At 39.4% G+C, this 23,360-nt stretch overlaps 1 protein-coding gene across 1 annotated transcript in view; it reads left to right on the plus strand.

Moving 5' to 3' along the window:
• Positions 1–23,360, plus strand: part of COL8A1 (collagen type VIII alpha 1 chain) — an 88,016-nt gene that overhangs the window by 8,742 nt on the left and 55,914 nt on the right. The window contains exon 2 of the mRNA XM_026868635.1: positions 7,078–7,208. The gene's annotated coding sequence lies outside the window, so the exon portion shown is untranslated. The remainder of the gene's footprint in view (positions 1–7,077; positions 7,209–23,360) is intronic.

Here is a 23,360-nt window from a genome sequence, read left to right on the forward strand (position 1 = left end):
CTCCCCCACAGCCCAGTCAGCTGAGGAGCATTTATGGAAACACAATGCGTTTGAGGTTTCTTGCGTTTCAGAGATAGAGCCTGGAGGCTTCGCTTCTGCGTGCCAGCCCTCGGTGCCCCTTTGGGAAGGATCTGGGTAGCATTAGGTCGCGCAGATGTTGCACAGTGCTGGAAGGCCAAAAATGGGGGGGGCTCCGCTCTCCGCTGGAGAGAAAATGTCGCATCCTGTGAGGGGAGGCTGCTTGGAAGGAGAAGGAAGGCTGCTCCAGCATGCACCACAGGAGGTTCAGGACCTTTCAGTTTTCTCCATCTGGATGCAAAATTGAGGCCACTGTAAGTTGGGGGGGGGGGGAAGGAAACTAAAAAAATGTCCATTCTGAAGTTAAGGTTCTTTGGTCTTAAAACAAAAAAAAACCACCTGCAAAAAATACTACTGCATATGTGTATCTTGGATAAGGAGAGTAACCAGTCTTGTAAAGTTGAAATTCCAAAACTTCCCCCCCCAAAAAAAAAAAAAAAAAACCACAAAACACCAAACACTTTGAAAACAAAGGGAAGGAAAGTGACAAAACTACTGTACTTAACATGCAGGGAGTTCGGAAGGCAAACAGCTGAATAGAACAGCTTTATCATTTCTTTGCAATGTATTCTCCCCGCCCTGCTTTGTTTAGCACAAAGGTTTTTCAGGGTGAGTCTTTTTGATCTATTTGTTACATCCTCTAGCATGGTGGAGCCCTGACTCATGATCAAGGCTTCAGGACAAACAAAGAGCAGCAGCTCTTGAACCTGAAGGCTTGTAAATTGTACACAGAGTGAAGCTGATTCCTGGAGTCCTGCTCCAGTGCCTTTAACACACTCTTGCTTACACAGATGATTGGTATGTCTGGAAAGATACACTACAAACACTTCACCTCCCTCCCCGGGCTGCAGAAGCATCCAAGAACATCACATACAGTAGATTAATGAATTTATCCTTACAAGCACCCTGGCAACATCACTCTTATTTTAGAGGAAATTGAGGCACAGAAAAAGTTGCTGGTGTAGCATTTCAAGAGGCTGCTCCTGGGCAGATTCTCAAGTGTCTTCCCGTCATGATGGGGGCTAGTTGGAGAGCTCGGTTCCCATCCGGGCACCTCAATGAGAACCAGATTTTCATGAGAGCTCAGCACCCAGTAGCTCTCACAATGACACTCGCAGCCAAATTTTCTGAAAAGTTCCTTTGATCATCTGGCTGCTGCCTCAGTGGAAGCAGAGCGCTTTTGAAAAATCTGATCCTGTTTGTGGGTGCTGAGCACTTTTCAAAATTCTTGCTTAAGTGACCTGGCCAAGGATGCAGACTAAAATCTGAGCAGAACCCACTTTGCCTAATCCCTAGGCCAGTGATTTAACCACAGGCGTATCCTTCCATCTTCAGCACAGAAAGAATAGACACTAGTTGGGGCAGGAAGCAAAATGCCAAATAACTGCTAGTACCCATGCCTGCCAAGAAAAATGCCCAGATACTTGTGGGCAAACCAGACAGCCACATTTTGGTACTTTCCTGAGAAAGGATTATTTCTAGTAGCAGTGCCAGAGTCTGGCAACCTGGATTATGCTCTTTCCAGATGTACCTATTTCTTTCTGGGCTAAAACTCTTGTGAACATGCCCTCACACAGGCACACCCTCCCCACTCTCGAAAAAAAAAGCAGCTATCCAAACACTGTACTGTCTCCATTATCTTTAGAGTGCCAGGCACGCTTGGGCAAGACAACACTATTTTGTGTAATGATTAAGAAGCAGTGGTCGCGTCAGTGAAGATTCTTGTTTTCATTGAATATTTCATTCATTTCTGAACATAAGCAACCACTTAGCTGCAGTTGTGCTCAATGCAGAGGAGGAAACACATGCTATTCTTGGCTGGACTTAACCTCTGTGGGAAGCAGCAGCCTCCTTACAACAGCCTCTGTAGGCTGCATGATTTAGCTACCTTAGAGATTGCCCTGAGCCTCAAGCAAGGACCTGCGTCTGGATTTTGAGTACCCCAAAGTGTGAATGCATGCAAAACCCTCAAAACCCAGCCTGGATGCCTTATTTTATACCCTGTTTGTGTGGGGTCCGTTTGCAAATGACAGTTTCCAAAGCCACGAGCTCAAGGCTCCAAGCTTACTGTATCCATTCAGCTGCCACTTGAGATGCTGAATCACTCAGCATCAACTTGTTGGACTATCACTGGACTCTGTCACGGAGTCCAGCTTTCGTTAAGTGCTTTCTGTCTCATCTCTGTCCCCAGCTTTCAGACCACCTCTCAAGTAGTATCTGACCAGTCCAGTAATAGGAAGATAAGGCACCCAGTCACTAGTGCATTTTCAGGGAGCATAGATATCACGTGATAACTATTGAATGAAAATGTTTACAGAAAAATAGTTTTGTAAAACAGCTCAGACCAAGTTGTTGCTGAGGGTTTTGCTCAAGCTATACAAGCCAAAAACCACAGCTGTATCTTTTCTAACTACAGCTAGAAACAGCTAAGTGTACTGGAAAAACCTTTGATTGGGCGGGTGGGGGGGATAGATTCTCTCCTAACAGGATTACACCTAGAAGCAAGTGTGAACATCTGTTTTCTGCTCTGTTAAGTCTATACCTGTACCGACACAAGGAAAGTGATGGCTGCGGTTTGTGCTTTAATTATTGAATGGCAATGCTTTCACTCAGCTTTGACATTTGCTGCAGTAATTATTCTAATAACAACTCCAGTAAGAAGCTGGACTTCAGAGCAATACCCCAGTCAAATATTACAGCCTCAGCTTTACAGACAGAAAAACTGAGGCAGAAAGGGATGAGCTCTGTTTATGCAGACAGTTAATTGCACATGCTTTAGTGTACCTTGTGACCTGAAAAGTTATAGGGAATGTCACTGGAGGAACTTGGATTATGATTAGTAATTTTATGAGCCTTCATGTTTTTGTCAGCAAATTTGTAACTACAACTTTTCACTTTTTCAATCTTGCAGATTTTAATTTATTTTTCACTCTCTTATCCTGTCCTCAGAAGAAGCCAAGACATTTCTGTGGAAAAGCTAGGGTCTTCTGAGGGCTGAGGTCAAGAAGTTTATCTTGGGCATCATCTCGTCTGAACTCAAAAACTAGCAACAGTCCAGAAAAAGGTCTTAATTTGTAGAGTAGCAAGGTGATCAGGACACAGCCTGCTGGTGAAGGACAGGGAGATGTGGTGCTGGGGTTAGGATATCAGAAAGGGCCCATGGAAAAGGCTGGCAGGTTTGACAGTCCGGCCAGAGGTGCCTCTGAAGCAGAGCAAACGGGTGTTCCAGCACTGGCAGGAAAGGGTATCGACATTAATAAAGGCTGATGTGCAGAATATGACCCTTCTGCACAGCTGACTTACTCTGGAGGTCTTCTACTATGGGGCTGTTGCATTTTCCTTCTAGGGCTAGATACACTAGCACTAACTTTCCCACCCAGTCTTAAGTGCAGTTTAGGGTTTGTGTCTTTGGTAATAACAAGGTAGCACAGAGATGTAAAGGTGGGATGCTCAGTTCCCAGATAATCAATCTCATTATGAGATACTGAGAAGGTTATTTTCTCTCTAAAGCACTTCAAGAAATGAGGAATGTTTCCTTTTACAACTAATGCTTGTATTTCCACCAAAGAGCTATAGTTTTGTATTGACATATTCTGACAGAAAAATTTTGCTTAGAAATTCCTGCTTATTTCTGTGGGAAGTAATTGGAATCACTTATTAAGTATAATCAGTTGAAAGTGGGAAAAAATTCCACTTTTAGGAGAGGACAGTCAGCATTTCCCAAATCGTTCTTCTCTTTGTGCCCATGAAAATGATTACTTGAAATCACTGTCTGCTGACATAGGTCTTATAAGAACTTGTATCTTATTCTTAACCCAGACAAGTGTTATTCTGGAAACTACACAGTTTAGCCTCCCTAAACAGAGACATTTTCCAGCCTTTACAGATTTACCCATGACAAAGCAAAACACCCTTCAAGCCTGACTTGAATTTACACAGCTAAATAGATCACTTAAGTGCTTAAATGTCATTGTGAGAATGAAGAGATGATATGTGCTGTATATCATCTCTACAAAACCAGAAGTAGTTATATTATAAACAAACAGAGTTTGCTTGGTATTAGGGACATAGGAAATTCCATTCAAGAACAGACAAATGGCACATCTTGTCTGGTATCCTGCATCTGGCACAGGCCTATAACAGATGCTTAAAATACTTGGCTCTCTTGGTCCCACAGTCTCCCCTGTTCCACCTACCACCAATGTTATAAATCACACAGTTTTCCTAACCTCTGGTGAGAGTCTCTTTCCTGCTCACTTGTATAACGTGGGAGGTAGAAGCACAGGCTGGGGGAATACATATTTTCCCTGTGATGCTTATTACAGTGGCTGGTACCGAATTTGACTGAACTGTGGTTCTGACTGTTTCAGAACATGCATGGTGTTACTGCCTGTGTAGCAAAACGAAGAAGCAGATAGGTGAGGACTATGCTTGGCTCCAGAGAAAGGGGGAAGCAAACCCCTTCTCACCCTCATTTGCACATAGCCAGCAAGTGTACCTACCACTACCCTATTCTTAATCAGCTGCTCTGTCTCATCAAGGCACTGCCACCTAACTACTCCCCACGACTCAATGACATGTATATCCGTGGCTTACTTAGTAACTTTCATAGTTCCATGCATGATGAATGAAAATTAAATGAGTTTATTGTCTCTCAAGCAGAATTCACTTTTGTCCTTATTCCAGAGGTTATCAAAACAAGGTTCCTCTACCCAGCAGGTCACATAATGCAGGTCCCCCTCTTGAGTTGCCTGGTGCTTCCAGCCACTGTTACTAGTGTGATACACCTGCACCTGACAAAACTGACTGGAGCTCTCCCTTACTAGAAATGTACTTCTCACTGACCATGCCCCTTTGTTTTCTGCAGTCTCATTCATAACCAACATTAAATTCAATGGCACAATTGGTTAAGGGCCTCTAAAACAGACAAACAAAAAATCCAAACCTTTCAATTTGAAAAGCTGAAGTTTAAAACACCCTTGGTATTAATTACATTACACCCTCTTTGTGTTCCCCTGTGAAATAAAAGGATTTTTTAAAGGCTAAGGAGAACTTAACAACTATAGGGAACTACCACATGAGGTCCTTTCACATGCCATCTTACGTAAAGACCACAAAGAGAGAGGCAGCAATACAAATGATGACACCTCATGTCTAAGCTGTAGTGGTAAAAAAATGAGTTAAGGCGGGGGGGGAGAGGGAGGAGGGGAATGAAGTGTCCCGCATTTTAAGCATATCTTCTCTACAGTTGCAGAACACTGCTCTTTGGGAGTGACGGAAAGCTGAATCCTGATGATGTGCCTAAGCTGTTGCATATAGTTTCAGAGGTCAGCTTTCTCCATGCTGAAAGATTTTCTGATTCTGGTTCCATCCTACTGAAGTTAACATTCAGTGTCAAAGGTCCATTTCTAGAGTGTGGACCTTTATAGCTACCCAGAACACGTATCCACAAAGAACAAGACTTTGCAGTATCAATCTGCTTGAAAAAATGGACACATTAAAGCAGAAGTTTGTATCCTTTAACATACTCCTAATTGACTATACATTCAGGGATGGCCAGGCTTAATATTAGCAGGAGCTCTGTGACTTTTTGCACTTCTCTCCAAAGAGGAATGACTTTCAGAATATCCATCTTGTTTCAGTAGGAACAGAAGTAGAGGTTTTTCAACACAGACAAATGAGTCAGCCACTTGTTCCAAATAAATGGAAGTGATGTTCCAAGTTTCCTGGACAGCTTTAAAAACTACATAGAGCAATTCAGCTGCTTAGTATGTTGTGTTCTACACCTCACATTTAAGAGGACACAAAATCACATGTACTTTATTCCAGATACAAGTTCTTTTACCCACAGCAGCCCAAAGCCATCTCATTGTGTCTCTGTCCTTGACGTACATGCTATTCCTCTTGCTTGTGCCATTCCCAAGAACAAAAGTAGCACTCTTTCAAGTAAAGAGCAGCAGCTGAGGTTCCCATACTGCCAAGGAGACCCTAAATAAGCTTGAACTAAGCGTCTCAATATCTGTGACTTGCCCATTTGTATAACAAGGATGTTAATAATTTGCTTTCTGAAGAGGAATGTTGTAAACCTTAATTAGTATATCAGTGACAAAAAAGGCATGAGTTACAACTTTATACAGTAAAATAGAACATCTATGTGGATAAATAATTATAAGGAGATACATAAAACTATAAAAATAATCTCTTTACTGCAAACCTTGCCTTAACAAGAAACATAACTCCTTCCTCAAGAAAGCTGAATACACTGACTCATGTCTTTAAGGGTCATGGTAAATTTGTTCTTTTATAACGTGTAGTAGTTTAGCTTTGAACTTTTTGATTTTTGGAAAAGGCAGAGCGGAAAAATGTTTTCATGCGAGAGGAGTGCACATTCCAGAGCTGTCGACTGTTACTCGTTTTTGGGGCAGGGAGGAAGCTACTTAGGTTTTAGGCTTTGGTTGATGCAATTTGTTGCTGTCTGGTATTCTGTGATAAACCAGAGTTTACGCTGCATAGTGAAATATTTCCATTTTCTCTCTCATTTTTCCAGCTTTTTCTTGTTCAAAACTCTGAACAAGCTGGAAACTGACTTCTGTTGAGGAGAGAAAAATTAGCTTTGTGTGAATTGAAATAGTGATCCTCTGTAATATATAAAGTAGTCCAAACAGAAAATAACTCACAGTTTACTGTGAATTACAGAGCTACACACAAGCATAATGTGGGAATGAAGATAATATTACTCAAAAATAAAACAAAAGAAAATATGAGCCCTTCATGGTGTGCTTGTAACCCGGGCAACAGTTTTAAACACAATTTTCCTGTGCTGTTCCTTGTTTATTTAATATATTAACATTTGATTACGTATAAAAATATAAAAATAGGAAAATAAAATAAACTTTATGTAGCTTATTTATTCAAGTAAAGTAAAAAAAAATATTTCTCTGCTGTCCTGCATATTTTGAAGAGTATTAGCATACCTGCTTTCTTCCCTTCTCTTTCTAGAAAGGGAAGAAAACGCTGATTGTCAGAATTCTTCAAATTTGATACTCAGCACTGTTATGATCTCTTCATTACTGGATGTTGAGTCTGGATATCAGAACCGGTAGGGTGAAGTGCTCTCCTATTAAGCCAAGGTAATTTTCTTCCCAACATTTCTGGTCAGAACATTATACTGTGCAATACAGCATCACTTGACATAAAAGACATGAGAGCTGATGCTTTTGCGAACAGGCAGGGAGATTCAGGCCCCAATTATTAATATAAATTTAGCTAGAGTGTATTATTTAAGGTAACCACACTGAATTGGGTCTGGAAAGGACTGCAAGTGTCAGCTCCTTGCCCCTGAGAGGGAATAGTGACATGATAGATGCAACATCCTGGATTCATGGCCTGTTAAAAAGAGTACTGCACAACCATTATGGGTATGTCAGAGACTGCATTCTTTGCTGCATTGGCATTGAGATCTAAAGTCATTGAGACCATAATTAATGAAAAAGTCTAACGCTGAAACAATGCAATTAACAAGTCTTCCGAAGTTTCATTTCCTGGGGAAAATTATTGACATTGACAAGGATCTATCCTGTCAAAAATCTTAGCTGACAAAGGCTAGAAAACTACATGAAAATACCAGCTCCAAGCCAGAGAGATGAGGAGAGAACTTCTCGATTCACATAGACAGATGTTAGAGTTTTGTTCTAAGAGGGAGGGAGGCTTTACCAAGGACATCAACTGCTTTTCAGACACACATTCAGATAACTTTCTACTTAGTGGGATGGGCAACCATACAGTAGGTTATTTCATCAATATTATTCACTCAGCATGAAAACCTACATTTATGAAAGCCTACAAGTCCCTAGTTAATGGTGTCACATTTTCCTTCAAGAACACAACTGCACACAGTGCAGGCCTGACATACTCACAGTATGTTATAGCCACATGCAACTTAGGATGCAGATGGGAAGGCAGTCAGTTGTAGAATTGCATGCCAAAAGAAAGCAGGTGGCTCTGAGGCTGGCCACTGGCCCATGAGGATGCAGAGATGCAATTAACTTCAGAACTAAAGTACATAGAAAACATTTTCAGAAAGTTTTCTATCCTCAAATGGCTTTTCTATCCCCTCCTATCCTGGTATATCAGTAATCAGGATACAGCCCGTTTGCTGTCCCTTGCCCTAATACAATTGAATGTCTTTCACAGTGTATTAATATGAACTTAAAGAAACTGCAGTTTTACTTTATAGCTCCCTTTTCTCCCTAGTTTTTTTTTTTTTAAAAAAAAGCCTCTAGAAATACACAGCAGTAGAGCTGAATCATAAAAAAACAGTGTAAAGAATTAATTGCTTTAGATAGGATTTAAGTGGGTTATCATATAGTCACCATTGCAAACAAGAGGAAAAGAAAAAAAATATATACACAGGAAGATCAGCTAGAGGATAGATATATTCTTATTAGCATATCTAACAAAGCTGCCCCAGGCTCCACATTTACTTTCAAAGTAATGGAATTCTGTTACAAGACAGTAACCAACGTGGCACATAATTCTTTGAGGTCATTTAAAGCCTGTCTGTTAAACAAACATTACTTTTTTTTTTTTTTCCCCAAGGATTCATAATATTTCCTGTACTCCTACAGCAAGTTTTATCCTATCTGTCTCCTAAACTATCATTTTGAACCACTGAGAAATTGTTTGCCTAAAACCAGAACTCTGATTTCAATACCTTTCTGTTATTAATATTCCTTAAGTTACATTTCAGCTTCTAATCAAGGTTTGCTGCAAGTTTCTCTTTTGATGCAAGTTTACTGTACGGTGCCTTGGATCTCAGCTAGAATGCAGTGTGTCATGTGAACAGTAAAAAACAATACAGCTCAACTTTCCCAAAGTAGGTTGAATCAGGAGTTTCAAGGATAATCAAAACCACATTTTTACTGGCAAGCAGAGCCAATAAGTCATTGAAGCTATATAAATATATTCATACCCTCATTGCACTTCATTATAAAAAGAATCTCACACCCAGAAACACAAAAATTCTTGCTGTGGAATACTGAATAATTGTGGAACAAATACATGGAAGAATACACTGATGTTTGCATGAGAAGTGCATTGTAAAAGGGATCCCAGTAAAACAAGCTGAATCTTCTGACTTTTATAACCTTTTTATGACTTTCTTAGCAGACGTTAGAAAATTTGAAGGACTTTGTACAGAGCAGTATTCTTTACAGAAGTATATCCTGCTTATATTTAAGTGAAATTTGTGTCTGATTTCATATACAAGTACATGCAAGCATGCAAATCCATGCATGTTTTTAGAAAAGTCTGTCACTAAATATTTTGGACCAATTTATAGTCTTTGGTAATGCCAATAGGTAGGTCCCAGTCAATTTGGTATTTTATGTCAGCAAGTTATTCTACATGTGACAATACCTCTGTGTAAATGCAATAGTATATTTATTAGAGATGTTATTTATGTGCATGTGTCTTTACTTGACTTGTGTCTAGACCCAGTCTGGATTTAGACTGCTGTCACTGACAGCAGAATGTAAATCTTTGTATGTTTCCTCTCTTCAAACTATTATTTGTGTGTGTGTGTGTGTGTGTGTGAAATACTGGCTTTCTTTTCACTGCTAACTACAAAGGCAGATTTATCAATGTAAGTGGAAGTTATCTGAACAACAGCCAATGTAGAACACAGCAATAGCAGTGATTCATGGCATTTTTTACAGTTCGTTGTGTTTTTTAATGCTCAGAGCCCATATAGGCAAGAAACTATTTCCCACATACTGTGAGATAGAAATATTGCTCACCCTTTTGTAGAATATAAAGCTGAGAAACAAAATTGAAGTGATTTAATGACAACTAAACACTATCTTCATCTCAGAAACGCAGCACTGCACAGTTCAGCCAAATTGCGGCTACCTGAAAAAAGGAAGAATTTGATCACCTGTGCCTGAAATCACATATTTTTAAGTTGTTCTAACCACAGTGTAGGCAAAACTAAACTGAATGATTTCACCATGCTGAGTTATTTCCCACGTTCCTTTGTTACTCCAGTAATGTCAGAAAATGCAGGAACGGGGAAGTCATATGATGCATAGGAAAAAGAATATTGTGGTTTCTAAGAAAAATATTTATTACCAAGCAAGCTATTTTGATTTATTAAATGATAGCTTCCCATCATAGTGTTTTTTTGATATGGTGCTTGAAACCACAATGGTTGTATAAAGCCAGGACCTTATTTGTTTGAAGGCATCCACTAGTGGGTTTTTTTAATAGAAATATCAGCTCATGACAATGCCAGATTCATAGAAAATTCATCCAAGGAATAAACTCTTAAAAAATTATTTTTTTCCTAGAGTGTCCATTAAGCCAGTGCAGGCACTGTGTCTCAGTGCTAGTCTTCTAACATTAGATTTATAGGATGTTATAATTAACAACAGGTGATGGGCAGCACTACATGCACAGCAAGCAAATTGAAAAGACTGGCAGCTCAAGAACCACTTGTCAATCATCAAAACTTTTCCCTGGACAAACTCAGTAGTCATCCTGGTAGGTTTTATGACAATTGTGGGTTGTTTTTGTTTGTTGTTTAGTTTGGTTTTTTTTTGGGGGGGGGGTGTGTTATGGTTGGTGGTGGCAGGTTTTTTTAAATTCCACCAGCACAACCCCCTTTCTCCTTTTTCATGTCAAAGATTAGGGACTGTTTTGTTGGTTTTTTTGGTGGGGTTTTTTTTTGGTTTTTTTTTTTTTTCCTCCCCACTTCTATGTTTACCAGTCTATAAAATGAGACAAATCATGCTTCCCTACTCTCAGGGGACTTTTCTTGGAGCATCACAGACAAGTCCACAGACATTTTTAAATTATGCAGATTTTGTTAGTAGACACTTGTGTCTCCATTATTCCAGCTCTCTCAAACTCACATTCTATACAGATAACACAAAGGAAAAGGTTCAAAATGTTTACAGCCCCCACATCTGTTTTAAGAAAAGCAGTTCTTCTACTTAGGGCTGAAAAGGAGAGAGGAGGACACTGAAAAACGTGAATCAGCAAAACAAAACTATGTCCCAAATTAGTTTTCATTTGTACAGTTAAACAAATACCATTCTCTTTTTTTTCCTTCTGTTGTGAGAATATTAGTGAGGCAAGGTATGTTGGGAAAGGCCATGGTTTTGTTTAACCAAGTGAAGAAGGACTTGTATCCCAAATCTACCAATAGATCTAAATTGATGAATTGTTTCCAAGGTACTAACCTAAAGTGATCATGATATTAATGAGTTAGTTACATGTTGTAACATAATGACTATAGCAAAGCGGATTACTTTTGGGGGTATTTGGATAATTGGTTACATAACCTCATTGACATTAGTACATACTTTAAATGCATTAACTGGTAGAAAGATGTAAATAGGAATGTTAAAAATAAATAATCAGTATTTGTACTATAGAAAGTATTGGAGATTTTTTTAAATGGATATATTCCACACTCTTGCCAATATAGTTCCCGAAGTTCCTCTACAGATCTCACTGATCCATGGAATCAATTTCTACTAAAGACCTTTTAGGGCGTTTCTTACCTCCTTTTATCCTCCCCACCCCAAAATACACTTGAATCAGTAACCTTTAAGTTCTTAGCATTACTATATTAGCAAGCTATGACTATTATTCTATCTTTATGTTACCAGGCTGCCAGCAGGAACACGTTGCTAAAAGTTTGAGTTCTTTACAATGTAGTGAGCTAACATTCTCCGAGAACTCTTTTCATACTGACTGTGGAAAAACATATTCATTTTTTTGGGTAGGCTTATGAGACCACTGTAGGCATTGACAGGATATTAGTACACAAGAGAACCTGGGCTGTGATCACACTATATAGGTTTGCATATACTAACACATATGTGCACCCCATAACGGAAAATGATCGGTTTTAATGCCTGTCCTTTGCCTGCGATTGTAGAATTGGACTATTTGTCTCAAATCCACCAGCAAACATTAAGTGGTTCACTTAGCTTAAAGTTGAGCACAACCCAAACCAGTACTAACTTTTCAGATAACATTGTGTTAACTTCATTGTGAATTGGAGTCTCAACAGATTCTGTTAAACTGCTTTACTTTATAGCACTGACTATAAAGTAAGATGGTGGCAACGGTGAATTTATCCTACTTGTTGCAGAGTTTGCACTTCATTAAAATTCACATAACAGTGCTTATCTATAGCTGAGACACAAAGTTGCCCAGGGGAACACTTGTTACTCTGGGTAATTAATCAGAGGTGATGGGAAATTTTTCTTAGTGTTCTTGATAATCTCCAGGGCATCATCCAACTGTGAAATTTTGGCCTCACTGAAGTGGAAAGCAAGTTTCATCAGTAACTAGAATAGGCCAAGACATTTCTCACAAAGCACTTAACGACCTGGTGTCATCTGGCAAAAGTTTCTCTGTGCAGTCTTTTTTCAGAGCTGGAGGAATAGTTCATTTCTATTAAATATTTTATATGCATATGTTGTTTTGGTAATCATAGGCACATTTTAAGGAAGGTTCTACACATTCTTTAGGGTAAATAAGTTTTTAAAAGGGCTTGAATCTATACTCAAAAGTCTCTCAGCTCAGTGAACCTGAAATCACATCCTTAAAATTTGTGGTTTTGCATAGGCAGGGAGAAAATAGATAAGACTGTCAAAATGCTTGGAGATTCAAGCACATGGCTGTAAACAGCCTGAAGACTTCTGCTTTGTAGAGTGAGGCTAGCCTCAAAGGTAACTTATTTTAAAAAGCCCCAACACTCCATCAGAATTTAGATTTGCGTTACTCAAAAACCCTCACCTTCATGCAATAACATTTATTTTTATGGTGGCTAGGCACAGATTTTAAAATCTTTATATGCAGAAACCAAACAGAGGTGTGTTTTTCTTATTGAAGTGCTTCAGGATAATTAAACTTTCACTGCACAAAAGTAGTAGAAATTTTTAAAAGACTGAAAAATATTTCTAATTCAAAAGAAGAATCATCCCCAATCCAAAGGACTATTTAAATATCCAAGCACAAAATAGAGCCAGGTTTCTTAGAAAAAGTTCTGTAATTTAGACAAATGTTAAACCAAGTTGAAACTGACTCAGCAATTTTATTTCCTCTATTCAGCTCTTTCAGGTGTGACCTCATTAATACTAAGCCTAAAAGATTAAATAGCATTTATTTCACATTTTTATCAACTATTCATTAGCTTAGCCATCCTTGTCCTAGAAACACTACTCTTCCCAGCTACATCTATTAAAACAACATTAAGAGATATACAAAATATATAAAATAATTGAATCATGAGAATTTATGGCATATGGGACAGAAGTTTACAGGCTAAATTAAAATTTGACTGATTTTTCATTTATATGTTTCTACAACTTACAAAACTGCTGAACACAGATAATGATACTGATGGACAGGTTTACCCAAGCTCAAAGAGAGCTGCAAGCTTCCTGTTCCTTTTTTTGATTGACCCCTGGCTCACAGTAAATTTGTCTTGATTAAGAACATAATGTGTTATTGCTGAATGCTCTTGTTTCAAGTGCCTCGTACTAGTTTCACTGTAGCAGGAGCTAACTGAATGCTTATTTTCTCAAATTACTTAATAGCATCATGAATTCTAGCACGGACATTTCAAAAGGTTTATTTCTCACTGTGATGACTAACTCAAGTTCTCCGTAATAGATTCACAAAGGGATTAGCAATTTTATGAGTTGAGCATAAATAACTGGCTGTCAGCATTAACTGCAGCCTTGAAAGTCTATTATAAACAAGTCATTGTAGTACCTCTGAAAGGTACTCTGGAAAGGTACTACCCTCTCAGAAAGAGAACCCTTCTTTACAGGTAGATATTTAGATGGTTGTGGTTTCTTAATACTGTTTCTTCTAAATGAAATTTAACACTGGTATTTTGCTTTTAGACTGAGCTATCTTTCTTACTGAGTAATTTATAACACAAGTAATTTCTGGGGTCAAGTTACCACGTCTTTGATTTGTCAAACTGAGTCTTATTTCTGCAAGTCTGCACATGTGCATGTACACATGCTCATATATAAAAGTTTATTTCAGGGGAAAGGCACAATAAAGACTTTTCAGTAAAATCAGAATACAAACTATGCTATATTTGGGCTACAGAAATAAGGGTTAGGAAAGATGAAGACTCTTTGTGCAACTAAACTGTCTTAAAACTTGTAGGTGAATGGCACAGCACAAAGCCCATTAAATTTATAATTCTACAAAAACATCCTCTATGTTTCTGTTTCCTTACTAAATGAATGAATACTATCAAGTCTGCTGAAAACATATAGGTGGTACATGCTTGCCTTTAACAGACTCTGCTCACACTAACTCACATCCATAGAGATATTAAGACACTTGCTGTCACTATCTCAAGGAAGAATCTGTGGTAGTGAGGGAATGAAGGAATTTACAACATCAAGGCTTTTCAAAGATTATCCAAACTTTACAGGTTTACTTGCAAAGAATTAGTCATACCAGACCACCAGAAACTTAGGACTGCCCCCAAAACGCTGCAGACATACACTGCAGAAGCCACCTGTAACTATTCATACTTGCTGAGCTTAGCTCCACACCTAGCATGTCACAATTCTGGAAAGTAGGACAGGTTACAGGAAAGGTCAGAAATTGCTGAGCCTCAGGACTGATGGATTAAAATTGTTAAAAGTAATTAAAAGTAATTAGATTAAAAGTAATTAAGTAATAAATAAAAGTAATTAAGATTTAAAGTAATATTATTTCTTTTAAAAGAAATCATTCCCAACTTACAATATTTTGGAAATTAGTAAGAAAAAGAGCAGCTAGAGACATCTAAATTATTCATAGACTTAGACAAGTTAAAGATGGAAAATAATTAGATCATCCAGCCCATTTTCCTGCCAATGGAGTATTGTTCCCTGCAGTACATTTTCTAGTGCTTAGTTTTTGAAGTCCCTTGAGAAGGGAGATTCCAGCGTTTCCTTTGGACACATCCAGGCACACTGTGTCAGGGAGGTTTTTCCTCCCTCTGTTCAGCCAAGCATTTCCTGTCTCTTCTTATTTCCTCTTCCACTTAAGAATTCATCCTCCCCCTTAGTGGCAGGGCCCTTCAGGAATCCATAGGGGACAATCCGCTGTCAGGAACAGATATTCCCAGGATAGGATATTCCACAGTATGGAAGTCTATAGCAGACAATTGATGGGAAGAATGCATCTAAAAGGGTGCTTAGCCACCTTTGAACATTTTTAATATGGCAATTCTTCAGCATGAACTTCAAGGAGAGTATCCATTAAAAGCAAAGCTCGACTGCCTCAGATGAGATTAGGACTGCTGAAAGTCAGTCATGCAATGAACAATAAGTTCACCGTATACCATGTCAGTAGTGATCTGTCCCTTTAAATAAGTGGACATAAGAAAGAGGCCTGAACAAAGAGCAGGAAAATACGGAGGTGTTCTTGACCCAGTGGTGACAATACAAAATTAATCATCTGTGATGTATGAATGTCCTCAGCACAGTATCATATACAGGTAGAGTATTCACAGGCAATAATTACAGTCATGCTATAGATGCAGTGGCCTGCACCAACTCATTACAAGCAGTTCTGTTACTGACAGAGCAGTTGTGGGAAAAGATTCATTACCATTCAGCAGGCTGTGTGTAAACTCAGCATCATTAAATCCTTCTGGGTGTTTGCAGAGAGATCCCTCTGCAGTTCCTGCAAAAGCTGTGGTTCATAAGGAACCACAGGCCAAATATGACCTGAGTGTTTGTAGTCATCTAAAGAGTCAGGTCAAGACAGAAATTTAAGTGTGGCTTGCTAAGTGGAAGTGTTAACCTTGTCAGATTGAGTTATACAGCCTCCTAGCATAAGCAGTCCAAGTCTGCTACCTCGATGAAAACTTCGTACTGTAGGTCACAGTAAATATCATTCTTGAAGTTTAGTTTTGCCTTGAAGGGGCCTAGCCACAGGTGTTTGGGATATTTTCTTAGAAGAACAACAAACGTTAAATATCTTTTTGTTCTTCAAATTTGAGCAGGTGGACTACTTAGTCATTGGTCTTGCAAAATAGTTTGCAGCAGGGAAGGATTAAGTTTCCATTACCTAATTCAAAAGACTGGCCAAATACAAAACAGAAATGTTCAAAGAATTTAGTTGTAATTCTGTCTGTCTCCTTGAAGGGATAGAAATATTCTTGGATGTGTCCTTGGTTTTGACACGTTTATACCAAATAAAAATGGAAGGGTAAAGTTGGAGTATTATTTCCTCCAAACTGCCTCAGCCCCAATTTGTTCTAGTCTGTCTCTGATAGAATCCTTTTGACAGCAAAGGAACTCTCTCTTTTAATGTAATGGTTATTGAAGGTGTTTAAAGCATCCAGAAGAGAAAAGGAAATAGTTCTACAGCTAATTTGTGTATGTCTGGAAAGTATCTATAACTTGTAACATATACAAGGTAATGTAATTTTAATAAATCTTTTGCTTCTTTAGCAAAAAAAGTATAGCAAGAAGAGGTGCCTCAGTACCTCATTTCAATTAAAATTCAGAGAGATAAATCAGTGTCTTCTCCTTTATAATATTTCATATTGTTATTGCTGGGTGCTGCTTAACTCAGCAGCATTAATTTGACAAATCAAAGCTAATAAGCAAGAGAAAAAACAAGCAAACCTGGAGTGAAAAAACACGCTAAAGATTAGCTCTATGTATACATCAATTAAATGACTTTAAAAATGTTCAGAACTGAGAAAAACAGAACAAAAGTCCTGTGAAATGCAAGATTTTTTTTCTGTACCTATCATTAATTGATAGCCAATTTGTATTTTTAAAGATATGTGAGCCTTAAAAAAAGAGGACCTTTTAAATTGTGACACGAGTAGAAAAATATAGAATGGGTTGGAAGGGACCTTAAAGCCTACCTAGTCCCACCCCCCTGCCATGGGCAGGGACACCTTCCACTAGCCCAGGTTGCCCGAAGCCCCGTCCAACCTGGCCTGGAACACTGCCAGGGAGGGGCAGCCACAGCTGCTCTGGGAAACCTGTGCCAAGGCCTCACTACCCTCACAAGGAAGAATTTCTTCCTTAGATCTAATCTAAATCTCCCCTCTTCCAGTTTAAAACCATTACCCCTTGTCCTAGATCTACACCCCCTTATCAAAAGTCCCTCTCCCCTTTCCTGTAGCCCCTTTCAGTCCTGGGAGGCCGCTCTAAGGTCTCCCTGGAGCCTTCTATTCTCCAGCTGAACCCCCCAACTCTCAGCCTGTCCTCACAAGGGGGTGCTCCAGCCCCTGAGCATCTTTGTGGCCTCCTCTGGCCCTACTCGAGCAGGTCTCAAGAGAGCAGAGCAGAGGGGGAGAATCCCCCCCCTCGCCCTGCTGCCCACACTGCTCTGGGTGCAGCCCAGCACATGGGTGGTTTCTGGGCTGTGAGCACACATTGCTGGCTCATGGTCAGTTTTCAATCCACTGATACCCTCGAGTCCTTGTCCTGGGGGCTGCTCCCAGTCCACTCCTCGCCCAGCCTGGATCTGTGGTTGGGATGTACTTGTTGCTTTTAAGAGAGGGAAAAATCATTCAGAACATTTGACAGTGCCAAACAGGAGCATTCAGAAATTAGCGACTCAGTAATCACTGGGCACACCAGTGCACAGCGCTTCCTACTTTCAGCCCTGTGCTCCCTGGGAAGGGGCAGCAAGGGCCCATTAGCACACCCATGCTGCTTCACTTGGCAGTAGACTTAGGCTTCCCATTTAATCCTTTCCCACTGAACTGTGGAAAGGCAGTGCCGGGAAGGCACTGAAAATCTTGTCATGTTCGAGTGGGGCTTCATCCATGCCACAGAGTGTTTCTGATAGCAAATTAGGTAGTATCCTAAATCAAGTTTTAATCTACACCCTGACAGACAGTCAAGTGAAGAACAACCCTACAGTTCCACTGAAGGTTATGTTTGTGGATAGGATTGCAGTTTGGACAAGCCTCCTGTTAGAGTGTGAGGTACAATAGCTTCAGGCTGAAGACAGCACAATAACACTGCAAGGTCTTTAAGATCTACTCAGTACTCTTTATCAGCAATGCTTTGTCACAGGTTTAAAAGAAAAAAAAGGTACTTTCCGTTGAATCAACAGTCACAGCAACTGGGAAAAATAAAAAATACCCTCTTCCTTAGAGCTAAGCATGTACATTACCTTCTGTAACATTTTTATCTATTCAGTCAAACGTACAATCAGTCAGAAAACTTACTAAGAGAAGCACAATTCCCCAGAAAATTCAGAGGAAAGAAATTCCTCTGAAGGAAGAAGATTCAATGGCTTTTTCTTCTGTGTAAGCACCAAAACAGTCAGATATTTGTCTGAGCTTGTGTGAGTCACATAAAATTGTAAAGAAGATTTTTAGGTGTGGAATGGTTACACCACTTCCATCCACCAAAAGCAAAAGCTTCTTTTTTCCTAGTTCTAGTTCCTTCCGCTCACATGAATCTTGTGTATCTGCTCATTTAGGAATCCATCACCAGAAAAAAAATGAAAAACAAAAGCTAAAAACCCCAGAAAGCCAGACACTACACACCCCCAAACACACCATAATCCTAGTTTGGCAGGTATGAAACAGAGATACGGGTGAGCATTATAACACTGCTTAAAGTTAGCTGATTTGCACCCTAGCACATCCAGAATAGAAGAAGGCTGTTTAATAAGCCAACCCATCAACTCTTAGAACACTGGAGGAACATTTTCCTGAGATGCATTTGCTGGTCTTCTCTCATTATCCTTCAAACATGAGAGGGATTCCTCCTCTGGTTGGGGCAGATAATTCTACAGCCTAAGCTACTACTTTGATAAAAGCAGAGGGCAAAAGGCTTCCCAAGTCTGAATTCCCATGAATAAGTACATCGGGCATCTTAACATATACTTTGCAACAGCTGCCAAGCTCATTGATGGCATCACCTTGAAACGGTCCAGTGAAGAGGATGAAATCCAGTAAACATAGCAATTGTAATTGGTTCTTAATATTTTTTTCAAATCTAAAATAACTTCTTTATAATGTAATTATGTTGTTTCTGGGAAGACTCACTGCAGAGCCAGATTAAGAGCTGGTTCATCCCCTTTCCAGACAGCAAACAAATCTCTATTCACCAGCCAGAACACTTGCAAGGCAAGTGCCCTCTAATTCAGTTGTAAGCAACCTCAGGAACTCCATGATTCTGTACTCACACGTGTGCAAACCACCTTCTTTAATAAGCCTTGGGGATTTTACATTGAACAGAGCAACTGAAAACCTCTGTGGCTCAGCAGTCATTAGCATGTGTCTTCTAACAGAAGCTGGCTTGACATAAACCATTTCCATTTAAGCTCCAGTTGATGTTCCATGCCATTTGTTTCATAGCTGCTGCCTCATCCCAGCAAATTCAGCTGCTCTACATCATGGAAACCAACTCACTAGAAATGCAATTTGTGGCAAGGAGGAGAGGCTGTGAAAGCTGATGAAACCCCCGCTGTTGTTTGTGCTGTCCATTGCAGAACCAGCTCAGCCCAAACAGCTTCCTCAGATATTTTAGTAATGCTAAGACCACCACAGCTCTCCTACGTACAGCAACAAACAACCATCACTCTTTGGGTGTAAAATGATGGATGACTGCACCTAACTTGAGGAGCAGAGGGCAAGTTTTGATTGTGGAGGTCATAGCCAAGTCCTGTAACAAAAGTTTCCAGTGACTTTTTAACTCCCACACAAAGCAAACATAGTATTACTTGCTAATAACACCTGGTCTCCCTTCTCTGTCAGATCTGACACCTAAGCTCTGCCAGTCACTTAAGAGTTGCTAAAATAAACATGCAGTGCAACTAGTGAGTAGTGCTTCCACCTCTGCATGCCGTCAATACAGAGTTTCTCCAAAAGAAAGAGGAAAAAGAATCCCAGTAGCTTTTTTGACAGGAAGGAAGACCTCAATTTTGTATCTGCTTTCATTAATTTACAAAGCTTACATAGTATGTAGTAATATTGTCCAATGATTTTGACAGGAGTGATTATATTTAACACAGTCTCTGCAGAATGAAGTAATTTCCCCAGATACCAGTGTGTCTGATTGCATGATGTTTAGACTCCTTCTTTGTGTTGTCCGACACAACCCCTCCAGCTTGTGTTTGTCAGGAGGACGTATTTATTAGATAAGCTGCTTTCTCTTCTTTAAGAGTATTGAGTTGTGAATTCTCTAAAAATCATAAGGAAATAGAAGCATACAGACCTGAACTCCAAACCTGTTCTCACACAACTAACTTGTCATCTTTCTTTCCTTCCTTTTTAAACTATCTTGGATTTATCCTATGATTTCATATCAAAGTTCTCTAGCTGCCATATTTTGGACACAGGATTTATGGTTTCTTAAAGCAAGTTCACCCTTCCATGGTAAAATCTACTGAATATTTCAAATTAAGTGTTCCTCTTAAACTATGTGTAAATTTGTATGTGATAGTCCACATTTTATAGGTTTGGTAGGAGAGCTCAGATTCCACTTTTCTTCTGAGCATTTAAAGGAAAGATTCCAATGCAGAAACACAGCTAAAGCAGCAATGAGAAGGCTTTATTATTTTATAATTTATTTCCTGCAGTTAATTCCTTAGCTGATTTCATCTGATTTCTGACTGATTTCACAGGTCACTGAACTTGCCAACACATTTTTTCTGAGTTACTTCCTTGCCAAAAAAAAAAATCTTCAAAAAGTGAACAAGCTTGTCTTTCTGCCCCCACTGCTGAATACAAGACAGAGCAGGAAATAATTAGAAGAGGCAACAAAAGGAACATAAATACTTTTTGTGCATACACGCACGTACTCTCCATGAAGGAGATAATTCCATGCATGAAATCCTAGGAAATGTTTCAAAACAATAATACTTGGATCTTCAGTCATGGATCTATACTTCTTTATGGCACTTTAAATGTATAGTAAGAAAGCAACCTCTGAGCCTAAAAGGCTTTACATTGTAAACTAGATCCTCTAGTGCTCCACAGATGCCACTGTGATTCACAAACATGTCAGTGTTACAACCCACCCTTGAAAATGAAGGGAAGTCTTTTTTCATTTCAATCAAACCACTCTCACACCAGATACTCAGGTGATTTCCTATTAGAAATGCAGCCAAAACTAGGACTGCTCAGCTCCCACTGTGACAAGGGCTCCCTGAGGGAAGGCAAAGGTCTACTTCGTAATGTGATAGGTACAGATTAGACAACGGTTTTCACATCATTTTTGGGGACACCATTCACAGATTTCTATGGATATGAACCTTTGAAAATGTTAGCATTTATTTATTTCTACCCAAACTTTGTTTTGCTCCATGAAACAGGCTGGTTTATTGGCATCTGTAAAATCTTAAATTTATTAGAGGATAAATCTATGATGAGTTTAAATGCTAACTCAATTAGGGTGTTTACATGGGGTCTTTGCACAATGTTTATGAGATAAAGTTTGAAGTAAAACACAGACATGTTCTGTTTAGCATCACAAAGATTGCAGTGCATCTAGGAAACATACTTCAGCAAGTCACATCTTGGAAAGAGGTACATGGCTAAAAACACAGTAATAGTAGGATAGGGGGAAATAAACACTAACTGAGCTATCAGACTTGTTTGTAGTCCTGCTCGCAATCACTTCTAGTCCATGTTTCTTCAGCTACCCACACCCCCCCCCCCCCCCCAAAAAAAAAAAAAAAGACAGAATCACTTCTCGATGACATTACACCCATAAGAACATAAGAAAGGCAAAAAGCAACAGATTTGTGTTGCTGTCCTGTATTCAGCTGAGTAAGGCTACAGAGGTTGAGACTCCAGAAAGAGAGGCATTTGCCATTTCAGCCTGTAGCTGATCAATAGCCCTTAACAGTTGTTTTATTTCAGAGCTCAGAGTTCGTTGCAAACATAATGGACACCTACCAGTGCTTTAGTCTTGCAAGATAAGTAGCATTAAACCAGCTTCCCCAGTACGAAACTGGAATTGAAAGGGTCTAATTCCCTACAGCATGCTCATGCTTATGTACTTACAGTAGCAGAAGTGGAGATGATAAGCACCAACAACTCTACCAGTATCATTATACATCTACAGTAGTTTTATATGCCCAGATGTAATCATTACACATTCATATATAAACACCAGCAGAAAAAGGAAAAAAGGTTGCAGTAAGTCATGAAATGCAATTCATTTGTCAAAATTAAGACCCTTGATGGGTTCAAAATCTTCCCCTTGTGATTCTAACTTTTCACTTCATCCCTACTTTTTGGCCAGGGTAAGAACGGTTGACCCAGCGCTGAGGGATCTGGTGGAGTTGGAAACAGTCAGAGTGAGGTTCATGGTTGGACTGGAGGAGCTTCAAGGGCTTTTCCAACCCAGATGATTCTGGGATTGCGTGATTCTGGTGTAGGAAGTCACAGTCCAGTGCCTCTGTGAAGCAGGAGTAGACTAGGTCCTACAAGTAATTTACTGGCAGTGTTTGCCTCTGAATGTCTCTGTTCCCCTAAATACTTTCCCACAGTTGGAAGGTTTTGAGTTAGGACTTCATCTTTTCTCAGAAGAAACACTGTCTTTACTCCTCTCCTCTACCTCAAGATAGGGGTTTCCTACCTTGTAGAGGTTGAATCAGAAACAGGACTAAAATAATCCCTACCCAAAGCAACCTTTTAAAAAAATTTATTAATAGAACAGCTGTTTGCTGCTTCCACTGCATTTGAAAGCATATCCTATCACCTTTTTGCAGTCACTGGGAATTTATTTTGAAGCAGAAGCAAAGATATCCAACAAATCATCTGATTTATTGCAGTAACCCTCCGATATATGCAGTGTTAAAGTGATCATATGGTTGGCTGTAGAAATGCTAAGTATTTCAATTCAGTGGAAAGGTTTAAAGGAATAAGTGATACACATGCTTCTGTAATTACATCAATATGTTAAAAACCCCCATGGTTCTTTTTAAAAGCACTAAAATCACTGTATAGTATATGCAAGCTAAACCAGCAGCTTACTTTAGAGAGAAAAGTGAAAAGGTATCTCCTCCAGGCTAGATAGCAAACATTTTGGCACCTCTAAAGATGTGGAATGCTTCTACATGTAGGTGTGATTCAAAACAGTATACACACATTTCCAACAGCAAGATCTGCAATTCCTCACCATCCTACAAAAATGCTAAAGGGGGCTGATAGTTCATATACTACCTTGGCTGAGTCTGTGTGTTCACTGGTGCCAGACACCATTCCTAGTGTTTTCAGCCTTCTACATGGATTGCAGGAGCTTGTATCCAAAAAG

The sequence above is a fragment of the Athene cunicularia genome (genome assembly GCF_003259725.1).
Source record: "Athene cunicularia isolate RWA chromosome 1 unlocalized genomic scaffold, athCun1 chr1_part1, whole genome shotgun sequence".
Lineage (NCBI taxonomy): Eukaryota > Metazoa > Chordata > Aves > Strigiformes > Strigidae > Athene > Athene cunicularia.